The 20042-nt window shown below is 39.8% G+C and overlaps 1 protein-coding gene across 2 annotated transcripts in view; it reads left to right on the top strand.

Moving 5' to 3' along the window:
• The first annotated feature begins 1865 nt into the window (after positions 1–1865).
• The window catches only part of arid3a (AT rich interactive domain 3A (BRIGHT-like)), a 65408-nt gene continuing 47231 nt past the window's right edge, over positions 1866–20042 (top strand). Inside the window, exon 1 of one of the 2 annotated variants that reach the window (XM_041890394.1) lies at positions 1866–2098. The gene's annotated coding sequence lies outside the window, so the exon portion shown is untranslated. Of the gene's footprint in view, positions 2099–2166; positions 2573–20042 lie in introns of those variants that run through there. The other variant, XM_041890395.2, reaches the window with a different exon arrangement.

Raw genomic sequence — 20042 nt, 5'->3', positions numbered from 1 at the left:
CATTTTTGTCATTTAGCAGACACTCTTATCCAGAGTGACTTACAGTTTGTGAGTGCATACATTTTTCATACTGGCCCCCCGTGGGAAACGAACCCACAACCCTGGCATTGCAAGCGCCATGCTCTACCAACTGAGCTACAGGGGACCTGTAAGAGTGTGCTCCTAATCTCAGCTCGTTACCTGTATAAAAGACACCTGGGAGCCAGAAATCTTTCTGATTGAGAGGGGGTCAAATACTTATTTCCCTCATTAAAATGGCAATCAATTTATAAAAAATTTTACATGTGTTTTTCTGGATTTTTGGGGGGTTATTCTGTCTCTCACTGTTCAAATAAACCTACCATTAAAATTATAGACTGATCATTTCTTTGTCAGTGGGCAAACGTACAAAATCAGCAGGGGATCAAATACTTTTATCCCTCACTGTAAATGTGTATTTATTTTAGCCTGGAGCCTATGTGCACAGTCACACCCATAACAGTTGGGCAATTACTTGCAGTAATTTCTCCTGTTTTGAAGTGTGAAAATAAACATTTATCATCTTTTATGATGGTGATCATTTCAACAGCTAGCTCTGCTTCAGTAAATTGTTTGCAAGATACAGTAGAGAGTATTCTATTTTGAGAGCTGTCATGATTCATGAATCTATCCACTAGATGGCAGCCTGATGTTAGTAATGCTTCAGTTAATGTGTTTATAAGAAACTTTAGTTTTCATCAGTAAACTTCAATAACTTATGTTTTTTATTTATTAAATGCAGCCAAATATGTAATAGGTAAAGTGTTGATACTGGTTAGAATTAAATTAGGCTTCAATTAGATTCAGTTGTATTGTTGCTGACCTTTGCTGTGTGATTGAAATGCATAGGCTACCCCTTGATACAAGTAACTGATGCAGAAACGCAAGGTTTCGCTTACAACTGTTATGCATTAATGATGGTAATAATAATGATTAATTATGTCATAATAATTAAATTATTTTATTTCCCAAGAAAATTCCACCATAACTTTTATTTCATGGGAATTTTGATGAGGGAAAAAGCAAAAGAGTTGGCGAAATGTATAAGCGATAATTAGGACGTGTGGTCTCATCTTAATTTAGTTTGCTTACTTTGTGTGCTATGAACATTCAGTAGGGCAGAGTAGGTAACTAGATTCAGCCCCAGACTGATTTTAGTCAGAGCGGATGGTCGAGGTCCAGAACATAATTATAATAATTTGAACACTGCAAATTGACCACAACTAAGCCCAGAATAAATTGTATTTGAAAATTGATTTTTTTAATTCGGGGAATAATTGGCAACAGATTTCCTAAATTAAACATTTTTAGCTGAATTCCTGGTGATTTTTGTCTTATTTTTTTAATTTTTTTACAAGAAATCAACAAAATAAAAATCAACAAAGGAAATCGCTCGCGGGTCCGGTTTTGGCCCGTGGGCTCTAGTTGCAGACCCCTGCAATAGAATATCGGCACCACCCACCTGCTGTAGGGTGAAAAGGGATCGCTCACTACCTAAGGGAACGTCGCCAAAAGCTTAAATGGGGTAGGTAGTCTTTCATTATAATGTCAAGGGAGAATCTGCCAAGTTTCCAACCATGACTACGTCGAGGAGTGCTTAGGGATAAAATAGTTTCTTCCTTCCTCGAGTTATAGAACACAAACACGTTTCAACATCTCTTACATATTTCACCAACATGAAACTTAGAAACCATTATTATACAATGCCATTATTTCCCCCCACACTGACTGCACATATATTTACATTTGCCGACATACCCTTTGTATGTATAAGTTGGCCTCGTATGATTCAGAGGGAATTTGCATCTGATTGCTGTTTGTCAACCAATGATTTGACTCTACGACGGTGAGCACGCCTTAAATTAGTCAAAGATACAATGTAACCTGTAAATCAAGCCATACATTGAAATCGAATTAGATGTGTGCAACGGAATAGAAATATCACAATCAATTGATATCAGTTTACTACTATATCTGAAATACACAATTGATAACCACCAGAACGCCTTAGATTCAGGAGGAAATCAGGAATTTTTCTTCCGGTTCCCAAGAATGCAAAAATAAAACGGAAGCTGATTTGGTAAGTTTTTTTTCTTCTGTTATTGCCACTCGCACGCTCGGTTTGGAATTCATTATACAAGCAGGAGTCTTCTCCTGCCTAATGTTGTTTTATATGTTCCTCGGATAATTAAGATACGTTTATATCATGTCTGATTCAACTTTACTAATCGGATACAGCCCAATGTGTACATGCCCCTTTTGATAAGAATATATTTATTTATATATCGCTTTTCATTACACGTTGAATCTCAAAGTCGCTTTAAAAACAAAACAAACAGAAAACAATATAACAAAACAAATGTAGGAGGATCTGGCAGTTCTTGGTCGATGGTCTTCTACAGTTTTAGATGATGGGCAGTTCGGAAAGGTAGTATCTTGAGCGGATGGAGCATTGATAGTACAGCACGCAGGGAGGTAGAGACATCTGACAGACAGGCCACCGAGCTCTTCATCCGGCACCTCGTCTTCGATGTTCACAGCTCCTCCTCTGTAGGTAGGCTGGATCGTCCACCTGGGTGATGCTTTGGCGGCTGTAAGAACACCACACCTCAGTAGTAGTCCTAAAAAGCCCACTATGAGGGGAGCCTCTGCATCACCTCACACCGCATGTGTGCATACAAGCATTTCGCTACACCCGCTATAACATCTGCTAAACACGTGTATGTGACAAATACAATTTGATTTGATATGCCAAGTAATGAAATGATCGTTTTGAGTTTGGGTTGATTTTGCATTTGCAAATAATGAAGTACATTAACTCATACTTGTTTAATATATAAAAAATGGTATATTTTGTATCGTAGCTTGGTGTGCTATGTTAGGGTACCTGTTGTTCACATTGGCTGTGGGAAAGGGGAAGTTGCCAAAGGATTCTGGTAGCAGTATTTACATTTCCTAAAGCAAAATTAAATAGAACAGGCTAACTGTTCAATTTACCTGCTTTTTGTGTTGATGTTGTCTACCACATTTAAGACAATATAGCGTATTTGTTTAGTGAGTAATTTGAGTAGGCTAGAGTAGCCACAACTCGGCTGATAAATACATAATTTTAGTCGCTAATTTCTTGAAAACGCATATGATGATCATTCTATATGTGTGCATATATTCGTTTCCTTAAAAAAAAACGTTAATGTAGGTTATAAACATAAAAACGATAGACCAATTATATTTATCAGGTGAATTACATTAGATTGATTGCATGGAATCAATTGGGCCTTTCCAGCATTTTCTTGGCCTTTGAATTGACTTTTTGTAGATATATAAAAGTTGCAAGAGGATAGGAGAGGCGTTACGTAAAAGGCTCTGCGAGGTCAATCTGATATCTACAGTGGCCATACATTTACATTTTAGTCATTTAGCAGACGCTCTTATCCAGAGCGACTTACAGTTAGTGAGTGCATACACAGCATTTACTGTGATACGGGCTCTGCAGAAGTCAGGACATTTATACTTCTTGCGCGTCGCTGAGAAGAGCTGTTGTGAAGGAAATTGTCAAGGAAGTGAGTTTGTGTTTATACTGGACCTGCCGCCCCCACATACCGTCAACCAATCATGTCAATGCGGAGCTATATGGGGCGGCGCACGTCGATGCGGAACGGAGCTCAATTTGGCCTCGGAATGCCTCCATATGGCGCCTCCGACCAAGTTTTCGGATCAAGCATAAATTGGCTTGAAGAAGTGCTAAAAAATTTGGTTTAGGTTTGGCAATATGGAGGGAAACGAAATTTTCAAATGCTATCTCTTTGGCTGTTACCACATCATGACATAAGGTGGCTGTGTTTGGTAATACATTGATTCTGACCTTCAAAGGTTTTGAGAAAGCTTGATCACAAGTCTCTTTTGAAATATCCCCTTGGTGAATTGTAAGCATGGCATTTGAGATTTCATTGCTAGTTCGAATCCCGGGACCGACAGGAAAAAGCTGGCAACCGGAGTATTGCTGGTATCAAATCCTAGATGCCATTGCCTGCCGTCATGCCCTTAAGCAAGGCACTTAATCCCCCACAACAAAAGCTCCCCTGGGCGCCCAGTGAGGCAGGCCCCACACCTTTCCCCCAAAAAACTGTATGTATGTGTCTTTCGAGGGCAATGTTTATGTTGATTTGAATAATTGGTTATGAATATGTCTTAATTTCATATTAACCTGACAAAAAAGGCTTTTCGCTCCCTATCATACCCAGCCTCCAAGGCAGTATCTCTACTTTACATTTCTGGATTATTTTATATTTTAGTGCCCCCCGTTTTAAAGTGAATTTCCTGCATTTCTACGCATTTTGCCTTGGGGCGGAGATACAGTTTTTGTAATTTTATGACACATTTCATGCAATTCTACTTATTTTGCCATGGGGCAGAGAGAAAAATAGTTTTACAGTTAATTTCCTGCAATTCTACCCATTTTGCCATGACTTATGCCATGTTAACGATATCTGCCTGGGGCCCTAAGCGACTGGAGCCGGCCTTGATGAAACCATAGTGGATCACTTTGTGCCTGTCCATATTGCAGTGGAGGCTCCTCAGAGGAACAAGGGCAGGACCATCCTTCTCAGTGAATTTAATAAAAATATTGTTTTTTGAACATTAAAAAAAGCATCATTTTTAGATAAAACTATACTAAATATAATCACGTCACCAAATAATTAAAACACACTGTTTTGCAATGAAGGTCTACAGTAGCCTCAACAGCACTCTGTAGGGTAGCACCATGGTGTAGCCGGAGGACAGCTAGCTTCCGTCCTCCTCTGGGTACATTGACTTCAGTACAAAACCTAGGAAGCTCATGCCTTCCATAGACTTACACAGTAATTATGACAACTTCCGGAGGATGTCCTCCAATCTATCAGAGCTCTTTTGCAGCATGAACTGACATGTTGTCCACCCAATCAAAGGATCAGAGAATGAATCTATTACTGAAAGCATAAGCTACAGCTAGCCAGCACTGCAGTGCATAAAATGTGGTGAGTAGTTGACTCAGAGAGAGAGAAATACAATAGTTGAACAGTTTCGAACAAATTAATTTCTTCAAAAATGAAGGAGAAGCAAGAGAGAGAGAGATGTAATATTTTTTTCACTTACTTAGCCAGCAAATGCAGCTAGCTAGTTTGGCCTACTCACACCCTACTCAAACAGAGGGATGCTATGTTAGATAGCTGGCTATGACTATCCAACACAACACTGGAACTTTTTCAAGTCAAGGTAAGCTTTTGGTTTTACAAATGTATTGCCACCGGGGCCTGCTGGTGTATCTGCTAAACTGCTTACTGACTATACACTGTAAAGTTACTGCATGATTGTAGCGGGTTTACAAGTTCTATTAGCTATGTTGACTATGCCGTTACTTTAGCTAATATGGTGACAACAATGTAGGCTGTGTGTAGCGGTTATGACATGGTTTGGCTTGGAAAGGTTTTTTCGCCTGGTCACATTCAGATTCAGAAAACTTTAATTTCCTCAGAGAGGCAATTCATTTTGCAGCAGCTGATGTGTTGTGCATTGAAGTCCACAAAAGAAGGGACAAGGTGAGAGGAGGAGAGCGCATAGATGCAAGAAGGAATACAACGTGGCTGCAATGAAAGTGAACTGTGTTTATGCCTGATGAGAGGTGTATTCATTTTGCCGATTCTGTTGAAAATGTTTCTTAAATGGAAGCAAGCAAAACAGGGATAAATATACCTGAATTGGTCCAATAGAAACTCTCGTTTGCAACTGTTGGACTAATGATCACACCTTAGATCAGCTAGATGCAGGCAAGAGTGCAAGGCAGTATTGAATGTGTCACTGTCAGTCACCTAAATTTTTTCTCTTGACATGTGTACACCTACATTGTGAACTTTCATTCATAGGCTAGGTTGTAGCAACCTCATGATGGGTATAGGTTGATTTGCATAATGAATGCAGTCTAATGAATAACATGCCTTGTTAAGGCAGAGTTTACATTACTGCTGGCCACTGTTGTTGTGTACAGGAAATGATGTTTGGAATGTGCTCAGAGTCCAAGCTGGGCTCACCAAGGAAGCGCTTTTGTAGTGTAACTGAAATAGTGAGTAGTTTAGCGATAATGGCATTTTCTAGAAAGCCGAGGAGTCAGCTGATCTTCCCATCGTGGAAAATATTCCCGTCTCCTCCCTTTATTTCTGTACATTGTGTCTTAAATGCTCTATATACATTTGGTGTTATAACTGAATTATTCAGTATTTCCACTAACACATGACACAAAAATCCTTTTGCATCTGGAATTATATATTTTTGTTGACAACATTCCCAGCATCAATCTGCAGACATTTTATGAAAAAGTAGTAAAACAAGGGCAATATTTAGAACAGCGACAATATTTTCATCCTTGTCATTACATTACAATAGCTAAAACCAATTTAAACTGTCAACTGAGCTATGTTTTTAAGCTATGATTCATCCAATAGTTCTCTGCTATAGCGTTCTGCAACTGTCTCTTTCCAGGCGCAGTGAAAATACACTCACCTAACAGCTTACTTGTTTATGAAAACACAGGCACGAAATGGGCAAAAATCAGGGGCCTATGTTTGCTGTCGAAATTTTGTGTTTTCATAGACAAGTAAATGTCTCAATGTGGTTGAGTTTTAGCTATTGTGACAACGATGGAAATGACATGCGTAAAAATATTGTTACTGTCCAATCTTACATTTACATTTTAGTAATTTAGAAGACACTCTTATCCAGGGCAATTTACAGGAATTAGGGTTAAGTACCTTGCTCAAGGGCACATGGACAGATTTTTAACCTAGTCGGCTCGGGATTCGAACCAGCGACCTTTCTGTTGCTGGCCCACCGCTCTTAAGCGCTGGGCTATCTACCTCTACATCTACATTACAGTTGTACTTGTGTGAAATAGGACAAATTATAAACACCCACCCAAAAATAGATTGTAACTTTACAAGTGAAGTTGTGGGGCTTGCTAAAGCTTTTTAAAGTATTTTTGTGGTAGTGGTAGAAATGTAAAAATATTTACTTAACTTTTTTGCTTTAAATAGTAAAGTATGTATGGTTTTGAAAAAACGTTATAGTAGTGGTAGTATCTGCAGTAGTAATTCTGATGACTTGAGCAAGGCACTTAACCCTAATTGCTCCTGTAAGTCGCTCTGGATAAGAGCGTCTGCTAAATGACTAAAATGTAAATGTAATGTAAATGTTATAGTTGAAAAAGGTAGATGAAAAGCTAGGATAGCCTGAACATAAAGTTGGTTTGCTGTATCTAGCTTGAACGGTTCAAGAGTTATTGTTGGTGGGTTATTTTATGGAAATGTGTACAAAATAATATACAGTTGAAGTCGGAAGTTTACATACACTTAGGTTGGAGTCATTAAAACTCGTTTTTCAACCACTCCACAAATGTCTTGTTAACAAACTATAGTTTTTGCAAGTCGGTTAGGACATCTACTTTGTGCGTGACACAAGTAATTTTTCCAACAATTGTTTACAGACAGATTATTTCACTTATAATTCACTGTATCACAATTCCAGTGGATCAGAAGTTTACATACACTAAGTTGACTGTGCCTTTAAACTGCTTGGAAAATTCCAGAAAATGATGTCATGGCTTTAGAAGCTTCTGATAGGCTAATTTACATCATTTGAGTCAATTGGAGGTGTACCTGTGGATGTATTTCAAGGCCTACCTTCAAACTCAGTGCATCTTTGCTTGACATCATGGGAAAATCAAAAGAAATCAGCCAAGACCTCAGAAAAAGAATTGTAGACTTCCGCAAGTCTGGTTGATCCTTGGGAGCAATTTCTAAACGCCTGAAGGTACCACGTTCATCTGTACAAACAATAGTACGCAAGGATAAACACCATGGGACCACGCAGCCGTCATACCGCTCAGGAAGGAGATGCGTTCTGTCTCCTAGAGATGAATGTACTTAGGTGCGAAAAGTGCAAATCAATCCCAGAACAACAGCAAAGGACCTTGTGAAGATGCTGGAGGAAACAGGTACAAAAGTATCTATATCCACAGTAAAACGAGTCCTATATCGACATAACCTGAAAGGCCGCTCAGCAAGGAAGAAGCCACTGCTCCAAAACCGCCATAAAAAAGCCAGACTACGGTTTGTAACTGCACATGGGGACAAAGATCGTACTTTTTGGAGAAATGTCCTCTGGTCTGATGAAACAAAAATAGAACTGTTTGGCCATAATGACCATCGTTATGTTTGGAGGAAAAAGGGGGCTGCTTGCAAGCCGAAGAACACCATACCAAACGTGCAGCACAGGGGTGGCAGCATCATGCTGTGGGGGTGCTTTGTTGCAGGAGGGATTGGTGCACTTCACAAAATAGATGGCATCATGAGGAAGGAAAATTATGTGGATATATTGAAGCAACATCTCAAGACATCAGTCAGGAAGTTAAAGCTTGGTCGCAAATGGGTCTTCCAAATGGACAATGGCCCCAAGCATACTTACAAAGTTGTGGCAAAATGGCTTAAGGACAACAAACTCAAGGTATTGGAGTGGCCTTCACAGAGCCCTGACCTCAATCCTATAGAAAATGTGTGGGCAGAACTGAAAAAGCGTGTGCGAGCAAGGAGGCCTACAAACCTGACTCAGTTACACCAGCTCTGTCATGAGGAATGGGCCAAAATTCACCCAACTTATTGTGGGAAGCTTGTGGAAGGTTACTCGAAACGTTTGACCCAAGTTAAACAATTTAAAGGCAATGCTACCAAATACTAATTGAGTGTATGTAAACTTCTGACCCACTGGGAATGTGATGAAAGAAATAAAAGCTTAAATAAATAATTCTCTCTACTATTATTCGGACATTTCACATTCTTAAAATAAAGTGGTGATCCTAACTGACCTAAAACAGGGAATTTTTACTAGGATTAAATCTCAGGAATTGGGAAAAACTGAGTTTAAATGTATTTGGCTAAGGTGTATGTAAACTTCCGACTTCAACTGTAGTTATAGTTGATAAAAGTTTTAAATAATTTGAGGTTAGGATAGCCTGAACATATGAAAGTTGGTTTGGTGTCTTTTGCTTGTTCAGTAGTGGTCAATAGTTGTGGTCAGTAGTTTTGTGGTTGTGGTCAGTAGTTGTGTGGTTATGGTCAGTAGTTAGTTGTGTGGTCAGTAGTTAGTTGTGTGGTCAGAAGTTGTGTGGTTTTGGTCAGTGGTTGTGGTCATAAGTTGTGTTATTGTGGTCACTCGATGTGGTTAGAAGTTGTGTGGTTGTGGTCAGTAGTTGTGTTGTTGTGGTCAGTAGTTGTGTGGTTGTGGTCAGCAGATGTGTGGTTGTGGTCAGATGTTGTGGTCAGTAGTTGTGTGGTTATGGTCTTGTGGTGTTGCGGTCAGTAGTTGTGTGGTTATGGTCTTGTGGTGTTGCGGTCAGTAGTTGTTGTGTGGTCAGTTGTTGTGTGGTCAGTAGTTGTGTTTTCAGAAGTTGTGTGGTTGTGGTCAGTAGTTGTGGTAAGCAGTTGTTTGGTTGTGGTCAGAAGTTCTGTGGTTGTTGTCAGTAGTTGTGTACTTGTGGTCACTAGATCTGGTCAGAGGATGTGTTGTTGTGGTCAATAGTTGTGTGGTTGTGGTCAGCAGTTGAGTTAGTCAGTAGTTGTGTGGTCAGAAGTTGTGTGGTTGTGGTCACTAGATGTGGTAAGCAGCTGTGTGGTTGTGGTCAGAAGTTGTGTGTTTGGTCAGTAATTGTGGTCAGCAGTTGAGTGGTCAGTAGTTGTGTGGTCAGAAGTAGTGTGGTTGTGGTCAGTAGTTGTGTGATTGTGGTCACTAGATGTGGTCAGTAGTTGTGTGGTTGTGGTTACTAGATGTGGTCAGAAGTTGTGTGGTTGTGGTCAGCAGTTGTATGGTTGTGGTCAGAAGTTGTGTGGTTATGGTCAAACATTGTGGGGTTGTGGTCAGTGGTTGTGGTCACTAGATGTGGTCAGTAGTTGTGTGGTTGTGGTTATGGTCAGTAATTGTGGTCAGCAGTTGAGTGGTCAGTAGTTGTGTAGTCAGAAGTGGTGTGGTTGTGGTCAGTAGTTGTGTGGTTGTGGTCAGTGGTTGTGGTCAGTAGTTGTGTGGTTGTGGTCAGTAGTCGTGGTCAGTAGTTGTGTTGTTGTGGTGAAACGTTGTGGTAAGTAGTTGTGTGGCTGTGGTCAGTAGTAGTGTGGTTGTGGTCAGTAGTTGTGTGGTTGTGGTCACTAGCTGTGGTCAGTAGATTTGCTTATAATTCCGTGGTATTATTTTATATTATTTATAAAATGAAGAATACAATTGAACAGAGCTGAATAAAATTGAAATATTTTCTCCAAACGAGTGCACACATGCGGCTATTCTGTGTTGAGCTGTTAACAAAGAAATAGGTACTCCTGTCTGCTTAATTTAGAGTTGTTAATGTAACTTTAGTTGTTCGACATTGGGCTATATGTTTTGATTTTTAATACATTGTAAGGCTGCATGATGAGACTAATGATGTTTTGAAAAAAGTTGCTTGAAAGGCATGAGCTCTGCTTTGTTTTTTGCGCAGGCTGTACACACTTGCCACTTGCGCAGGCTGTACACACTTGTGGTCCTCTGTAGCTCAGCTGGTAGAGCACGGCGCTTGTAACGCCAAGGTAGTGGGTTCGATCCCTGGGACCACCCATACACAAAAATGTATGCACGCATGACTGTAAGTCGCTTTGGATAAAAGCGTCTGCTAAATGGCATATTAATTATTAATTAATTTTAATTTAACTCCAGTAGTCTCTCATTCACAATTTGACAAGCATTTGATAATGCCTCAAATTTCACGGCAGCATCCTCTTTGTGGCCGTAATGCACCCTAAAATTATGCAAGTAATGCTTTTAATATAAAGGTGCATTTTATGGTGAAAATTATCTTCCCCAAACTTGAAACTCGTGCTGCTTATATATGCCAGTTAGGCTCTACACCCCTTGTAAAGCGGATTAATGTGCTTAATTTTAAGACGTTATTTCGCCACTTATGGGCTAGGCTACATGAGGTGTGCGACTATGATTAGAAATAGTTGCAAAAAAAGGCATTGTTTCTTATGCTGGGCATCATTCACAAGTGATAATATAATAATTCACAAGTGATAGGCTAATATTGTCACCCATCAGACTATTCTTGATTTAATCTTGTCTTTACATATACTAAATAATATATGTGTGACATTTGTTTTGATTTAGAATGAACCATTATCATGCACCTGTATTGAAACAGGGACAGCGGGGAAAAATACATGTCATCTATGCACTTAAATAGCGAATGGAGGACGCTTGGTTTTCATGCCAGCCAGGTAGCCTATACTCCTGTTGTAAATATAAGCAATGTGCTTAATATTAGGAAAGTTGAGAAATAAATATAGTAGGCCTAGCCTATAGAAAGCTGACGGGATCCTCCTCTTTTTATTAGCGGCAATCCCTCTGTTTTCTTCCACAATTGCATTGCCTATAGAAATGTTGCGCAACATGAGCTCATGAAGTGTTTGATTAGATTTTCTGAGCATGATTAGAGCACGGAGCATGATCCTGGAAAAGGAGGACAAAGCTAGTAAGCATTTGAAATCTTCTCTTTATCATTCCAGGTCGTCCAGACCGGGAAAGTATTCTTAATCTTAACGCTAGCTTGTTTGGTCTGAAACAGATTGACAAATCATGGGAATTTGAAGAGCTATGAAAGACATTCATTCCAGCGAGTCAAGCATTGCTAGGCAACAGTAGCCTTGGCAACACTACTCCATTTTGGCTAAAGCAAGTGTGTGGAAACATGCTAACATATACAGTAAGTTTGTGCTTTAATATGAACTAAATACTGCACTCTGACCCACAAAACATATTTGCTAGATTCATGATAGTGTTAGACAAAGCAAGGAAAGTGAACTTCAAAACGTGATGTATTTTTATTTAAATTTGCAGCTGTTGCTGGTAAATAATTAATCCGCTAGCTTCTGACATGATTTACTGCAGCTAGAAAGAGAGTAGTTGATGGGTTACTAAAACATCTACAGATTGGTAGACACTATTCCAAGCAGAGAAGTAGGGGAGGATTTCATACCTCGGTATGTTTTTGTCTGACTTGTTAGGTTAGTGGTCAAAACGGCAGTTGTTTGGGGAAAAGTTGGGAGAAAATGTGGTAATGCAGTTACTAAAACAGCTGTACCGTAAGATCCGTAGTGAATGTTTTGGTTCCGCAAACAAATATGAATAGCAGAGAAGTAGAGGAAGATTTCATACCCTCTAACTTTTTGTCTAACTTGTTGGGGTAGTGGTCAAAATGGCAGTTGTTTGCAAAAAAGTTACAGAACATGTTGATGCGGTTACTAAAACAGCTGTAACTTTATATCAGAATATAATTTTTGGTCAGAAATTGTCCATGTTATACAGGACATAACAGGTATTATTTTTCAACCAGACCCATGTCATCTCCTTCTAGGTATTGTTCCTGTGGATACACTCCAATCCTCTCCATTTAAATTGATAGATTATCTTTTAGCAGCAGCAATGAAATGTGTAACAATAGATATGGGGTTAGGTCTATGCGGGGAACTTGCTGACATGGAGAGAATTACATCAATCTTGCAACATAGACAGCATAGGTATGAAGGTGTCTGGTCAGAGTTCCTGACATCGTACTGGTCTTATTCTGTAATAAAAAAACATTTTTTTAATGCTTCTGTTATTTTTCTGTGGCTTTATCCAAATTATATTCTTATTTAGACTCTTTAAATATTTGCTCTATACAGCCAAAATGTACCCTTAACATGTGAATGTAATTACGCTCCTTTGTAAAGACAGCAAAGATATATTGTGTATATATGGTACATATTCTTTATGTGCTCTTGAATAAAAATGTATGAATAAATATATGTAAATTATATATTTTTTGGTTCAAACGCCAGATTTGAGTAGCAGAGAAGTAGACGAAGATGTAAAAGCTCTAACTTTTGTCTAAGTTGTTGCAAAGTGGTCAAAGTAGCTGATTTGGGTCAAAAGTTGCATTATTGCATTAACAGAGAATGGCAGTTGGAAGTGATGATGTCACAATGGGGAGCTTTAGAATGTTGAGGAAATGCCATAACAAGCAGATGGTATAACAGATATCAAAAAGTTGTATACAAGCAACTCGAGTGAGACCATTCCGCACGTTTTAATGTTTGAATGGCGTTTCTAGCTTAAACGGTGTAGGAGGAGTAGCGTGCTAAAAAATAAGTAGGACTGTATGTTGAAGATTGAAGCTGGGGCTTTTGCTGCGCAAGCCTCATAATAATAATAATAATTATTATTATTATTATTATTACTACAGTGTAATTGGTTTCTAGGGACTTTGTCTCACAAAGGATGAAAGTCCTATCTAGATATCTTAACTTTGCTGAATTACATCCCATGATATTTGCAAAACATTCATAACAGACAAGTAAGCAATTTGAGTAAGCCTGCTCAGAGTTGGGTCAAGCGTTAACGGTAACCACAACGCCAATGAAATGAGTATTTGTTTTAAAAGAAGAATACATCTTCTGTCAAATACTGTAGGCTTGAACTGCGAGCTTTATTTGTAGTGATCATGCTTTTATACTGTCATAATCTTGTTGCTCAGATAGATTTGTTACTATAACCTTTAAATGGACATGCTGGCGCCTGTTGTCTTCTATACGTTTAATATTGTATGTCATCTGTTATTACTGTGTGTGTCTGGTTCCCACCTGCTTGCCTCTAAACTTCACTCCTGTAGTTTCCTTGACATTTAAGGGGGAAAGTGTTGTGAGTTTGCTCGTTTTCAGCTGTTCCTTTGCCAAAGCCCACATTTCTAAGTGTATTCCTGGCATGTAAGCAGTTTCTGTGTTTCTCCTGCCAAAAAAAGAAGAAAATCACTACTTCACTCTTTTAGTCTGAGACATGGGGGAATCCCGGCCGGCTGATAGTGACATACTGTAGGTGGAATGGAGCCTTGGTCAGGATCTTACTGTGGATCGTCACTAGTTACCACAAAGTAATAAACCCCGCCTATTTTTACAATTTATCTTCTTAAAATCTGATTTTAAACCTTAACCACACTGCTAACCTTATGCCTAACCTTACATTAAGATTTAAAAGCTAATTTTTGTTTTCATGAATTTTTACAATATAGTCAATTTTGACTGTGGCTGTGGGAACTAGTGGAAAGCCTTACTGTGGGAAGAGCCATGTTATTTGTCCACTAATAACATTGATGTATATTTTGTGTGGACAACTGCCATTTCAGTTGCATTGCAAGTCAGAGTGCCAGTCATCCAGGGCTATCCTTGCATGTCTCTGCCTGGATACCAACACAGCTTCACATGTGTAGGTGTCCGTCAAGGAGTTTATTTGCACTTGATATAGAGCCCCACAGTGGAGGTGTCATAATACCCAGAAAATCTAGCAGTCAATGCTAATTGATGTAGACATCATGTAAAACTCAAAATCCGTGCAAGTCATCTCTAGCTGACACCATTGCTAACAGGTATTGTATACATTTTAACTTGCACAAGACAGTTCACAGAATTGTCCATTTAAAGAAATGTAGCCAATTTATTCATTACTACATTTAGCTAACATTAGATAGTTAATCCAGAGATTCTTACCTTTGCCTCGATTCGGCAGTCTCGTCCAGATCATCATGTCATTTGTAGTTCTTTATGATAGCCACATTAGCAGCTAATTTGCATTTCATTTGGGGGGTAAATACTGGTGAATATATTGATAAAAGTCACCTTGTCCTAGAGAGATTTACACGGTTATCAAAACGTCACGCCAGGGTAAGCCTACACGAAACACAGCCCTTATTTTAAGGGTTGCTAAAATCCCCTATGGGAAAAATTAATGGTGGAAAAGTTTACGTTTAGTTTAATTTATTTGCACCAAAGAAAACAAGAGATAAATAACAATACAGATAAAAACAAATACATTTTAAAAAACAGTGTGCAGGTGTGGTTGGAAGCCCAAGGGCTTATATAAAAACCACACCACAAAAAAACTATATACAATACAAAAATAAAAAAGGTTTGTTAAAACAGATAACAAAACCTACAAATTATAAATATATAAATGAATTGATCAGTAATCACGAGGGGGAAAAAACAGTTTGTTTTGTTTAAATGTGTGTGTGCATGTGAGTGTGTAAGAGTTAGGCTATATGGAGGAGATTACTGAGTAGTTTGGTTCATCAGGCTGACCACCAGTCTATATGGAGGAGATTACTGAGTAGTTTGGTTCATCAGGCTGACCACCAGTCTCCATGGAGGAGATTACTGAGTAGTTTGGTTCATCAGGCTGACCACGAGTCTATATGGAGGAGATTACTGAGTAGTTTGGTTCATCAGGCTGACCACCAGTCTATATGGAGGAGATTACTGAGTAGTTTGGTTCATCAGGCTGACCACCAGTCTATATGGAGGAGATTACTGAGTAGTTTGGTTCATCAGGCTGACCCCCAGTCTATATGGAGGAGATTACTGAGTAGTTTGGTTCATCAGGCTGACCACCAGTCTATATGGAGGGAGATTACTGAGTAGTTTGGTTCATCAGGCTGACCACCAGTCTATATGGAGGAGATTACTGAGTAGTTTGGTTCATCAGGCTGACCACCAGTCTATATGGAGGAGATTACTGAGTAGTTTGGTTCATCAGGCTGACCACCAGTCTATATGGAGGAGATTACTGAGTAGTTTGGTTCATCAGGCTGACTGACCCCCAGTCTCCATGGAGGAGATTACTGAGTAGTTTGGTTCATCAGGCTGACCACCAGTCTCCATGGAGGAGATTACTGAGTAGTTTGGTTCATCAGGCTGACCCACAGTCTCCATGGAGGAGATTACTGAGTAGTTAGGTTCATCAGGCTGACTGACCCCCAGTCTCCATGGAGGAGATTACTGAGTAGTTTGGTTCATCAGGCTGACTGACCACCAGTCTCCATGGAGGAGATTACTGAGTGGTTTGGTTCATCAGGCTGACCACCAGTCTCCATGGAGGAGATTACTGAGTAGTTTGGTTCATCAGGCTGACCACCAGTCTCCATGGAGGAGATTACTGAGTAGTTTGGTTCATCAGGCTGACCACCAGTCTCCATGGAGGAGATTACTGAGTAGTTTGGTTCATCAGGCTGACCACCAGTCTCCATGGAGGAGATTACTGAGTAGTTTGGTTCATCAGGCTGACCACCAGTCTCCATGGAGGAGATTACTGAGTAGTTTGGTTCATCAGGCTGACCACCAGTCTCCATGGAGGAGATTACTGAGTAGTTTGGTTCATCAGGCTGACTGACCCCCAGTCTATATGGAGGAGATTACTGAGTAGTTTGGTTCATCAGGCTGACTGACCCCCAGTCTATATGGAGGAGATTACTGAGTAGTTTGGTTCATCAGGCTGACCACCAGTCTCCATGGAGGAGATTACTGAGTAGTTTGGTTCATCAGGCTGACCACCAGTCTCCATGGAGGAGATTACTGAGTGGTTTGGTTCATCAGGCTGACTGACCCCCAGTCTATATGGAGGAGATTACTGAGTAGTTTGGTTCATCAGGCTGACTGACCCCCAGTCTATATGGAGGAGATTACTGAGTAGTTTGGTTCATCAGGCTGACCCCCAGTCTATATGGAGGAGATTACTGAGTAGTTTGGTTCATCAGGCTGACCACCAGTCTCCATGGAGGAGATTACTGAGTAGTTTGGTTCATCAGGCTGACCACCAGTCTCCATGGAGGAGATTACTGAGTAGTTTGGTTCATCAGGCTGACCACCAGTCTCCATGGAGGAGATTACTGAGTAGTTTGGTTCATCAGGCTGACTGACCCCCAGTCTATATGGAGGAGATTACTGAGTAGTTTGGTTCATCAGGCTGACCCCCAGTCTATATGGAGGAGATTACTGAGTAGTTTGGTTCATCAGGCTGACCACCAGTCTCCATGGAGGAGATTACTGAGTAGTTTGGTTCATCAGGCTGACCACCAGTCTCCATGGAGGAGATTACTGAGTAGTTTGGTTCATCAGGCTGACCACCAGTCTCCATGGAGGAGATTACTGAGTAGTTTGGTTCATCAGGCTGACCACCAGTCTCCATGGAGGAGATTACTGAGTAGTTTGGTTCATCAGGCTGACCACCAGTCTCCATGGAGGAGATTACTGAGTAGTTTGGTTCATCAGGCTGACCACCAGTCTCCATGGAGGAGATTACTGAGTAGTTTGGTTCATCAGGCTGACTGACCCCCAGTCTATATGGAGGAGATTACTGAGTAGTTTGGTTCATCAGGCTGACTGACCCCCAGTCTATATGGAGGAGATTACTGAGTAGTTTGGTTCATCAGGCTGACTGACCCCCAGTCTATATGGAGGAGATTACTGAGTAGTTTGGTTCATCAGGCTGACTGACCCCCAGTCTATATGGAGGAGATTACTGAGTAGTTAGGTTCATCAGGCTGACTGACCCCCAGTCTATATGGAGGAGATTACTGAGTAGTTTGGTTCATCAGGCTGACTGACCCCCAGTCTATATGGAGGAGATTACTGAGTAGTTAGGTTCATCAGGCTGACTGACCCCCAGTCTATATGGAGGAGATTACTGAGTAGTTTGGTTCATCAGGCTGACTGACCCCCAGTCTATATGGAGGAGATTACTGAGTAGTTTGGTTCATCAGGCTGACCCCCAGTCTATATGGAGGAGATTACTGAGTAGTTTGGTTCATCAGGCTGACCACCAGTCTCCATGGAGGAGATTACTGAGTAGTTTGGTTCATCAGGCTGACTGACCCCCAGTCTATATGGAGGAGATTACTGAGTAGTTTGGTTCATCAGGCTGACTGACCCCCAGTCTATATGGAGGAGATTACTGAGTAGTTTGGTTCATCAGGCTGACTGACCCCCAGTCTATATGGAGGAGATTACTGAGTAGTTTGGTTCATCAGGCTGACCCCCAGTCTATATGGAGGAGATTACTGAGTAGTTTGGTTCATCAGGCTGACCACCAGTCTCCATGGAGGAGATTACTGAGTAGTTTGGTTCATCAGGCTGACCACCAGTCTCCATGGAGGAGATTACTGAGTAGTTTGGTTCATCAGGCTGACTGACCCCCAGTCTTCGCTTTAAGTTATTGAGGGATGATGATGTTTTGGCAATGTGAAGATAAGAATTCCAGAGTATGGTACCTCTGTATCTGATTGAGAATTGACTAGGTGAGGTGCGGCAGTGGGGAGGGTGAAGGTTATCGCAGTGCCTTGTGTTATATAGATGGACTACAGAATTAACCTGGAATCCATTGAAGGGTTTAGGTAAACTGTCTGGGAGGTATGAGTATTTGTAGATTAAAGTGCATAATTGGCGTACATTAATGTCGTAACTAGACAATATATTGAGTTTCTTAAACAAAGGTGCAGAGGGAGCCAGGTAATTAGAGGAGGTGGCTAGTCTTGTATATTGTATGGTGAGTCATTTGTGTAGGTAGGAGGCATATGGACTGACCCAGACAATATTACAGTAAATGAGATATGGGTAAATGAAGCTATAGTATAGAGTTAGGAAGCAAGCCTGATGAACCAAACCACTAATCGGTCTTATGATACTAACAGATTTCATCACTTTGCTGCAGACAAATTGAATATGATCTGTCCAGGATAACTTTTCATCAATTAGAACTCAGAGGAATCTAATGGATGTGACTTGTTCCCTTTCATTCCCACCAATTGAGATTCTGGTTCTTTTTTTAAACAATATTTCTTACTCTTACTAGTGAATACAATATTTTTTTAACATTTAAAGATAATTTGTTTATCTGGAACCATTCAGAAAATGTGGCCATGCCTGAGTTGGCTTCATTAATTAGTGAATCAAAATTATTGTGTGATAAAATCAAATATGGGCTCTTCAGCAAAGAACATGGGAAGAAGACACAGCAGCAAGGTCATTGATATAGATTAGGAAATTGCAAAAGAGCCATATCTGTGGAGTTGTTTTTACGAAAACCATATTGGTGCTTATATAGAATACAGTGTTGAAACCATATTGGTGCTTATATAGAATACCGTGTTGAAACCATATTGGTGCTCATATAGAATACCGTGTTGAAACCATATTGGTGCTCATATAGAATACCGTGTTGAAACCATATTGGTGCTCATATAGAATACAATGTTGAAACCATATTGGTGCTCATATAGAATACAGTGTTGAAACCATATTGGTGCTGATATAGAAACCATATTGGTGATCATATAGAATACAGCGTTGAAACCATATTGGTAATCATATAGAATACAGTGTTGAAACCATATTGGTGATCATATAGAATACAGTGTTGAAACCATATCGGTGATCATATAGAATACAGTGTTGAAACCATATTGGTGATCATATAGAATACAGTGTTGAAACCATATTGGTGCTGATATAGAATACAGTGTTGAAACCATATTGGTGCTGATATAGAATATAGTGTTGAAACCATATTGGTGCTCATATAGAATTCAGTGTTGAAACCATATTGGTGCTCATATAGAATACAGTGTTGATTTTAAATGTTTCAACATTCTCTTATACACCAATTGTTCTAGGATTTTAGAGAAACAATGTAGTACAGATATTGGGAGATAATTTGTAAAATATCTTGGATCCCCAGATTTATAGAGGGGGATAACTTTGGCAATTTTCAAATCTTTAGGAACAATACCAGTTTGCATATATTTGGTGAAGATATACAGTACCAGTCAAAGGTTTGGACACACCTACTCATTCCAGGATTTTTCTTAATTTTTTACTATTTTCTACATTGTAGAATAATAGTGAAGACATCAAAACTATGAAATAACACATATGGAATCATGTAGTAACCAAAAAAGTGTTAAACAAATCAAAATAGATTTGAGATTCTTCAAAGTAGCCACCCTTTGCCTTGATGACAGCTTTGCACACTCTTGGCATTCTCTCAACCAGCTTCACCTGGAATGCTTTTCCAACCGTCTTGAAGGAGTTCCACATATGCTGAGCACTTGTTGG

Source organism: Coregonus clupeaformis, chromosome 11, assembly GCF_020615455.1.
Source record: "Coregonus clupeaformis isolate EN_2021a chromosome 11, ASM2061545v1, whole genome shotgun sequence".
Lineage (NCBI taxonomy): Eukaryota > Metazoa > Chordata > Actinopteri > Salmoniformes > Salmonidae > Coregonus > Coregonus clupeaformis.
Note: the sequence above shows the minus strand (reverse complement) of the source record. Positions and strands in the feature narration are given on the sequence as shown.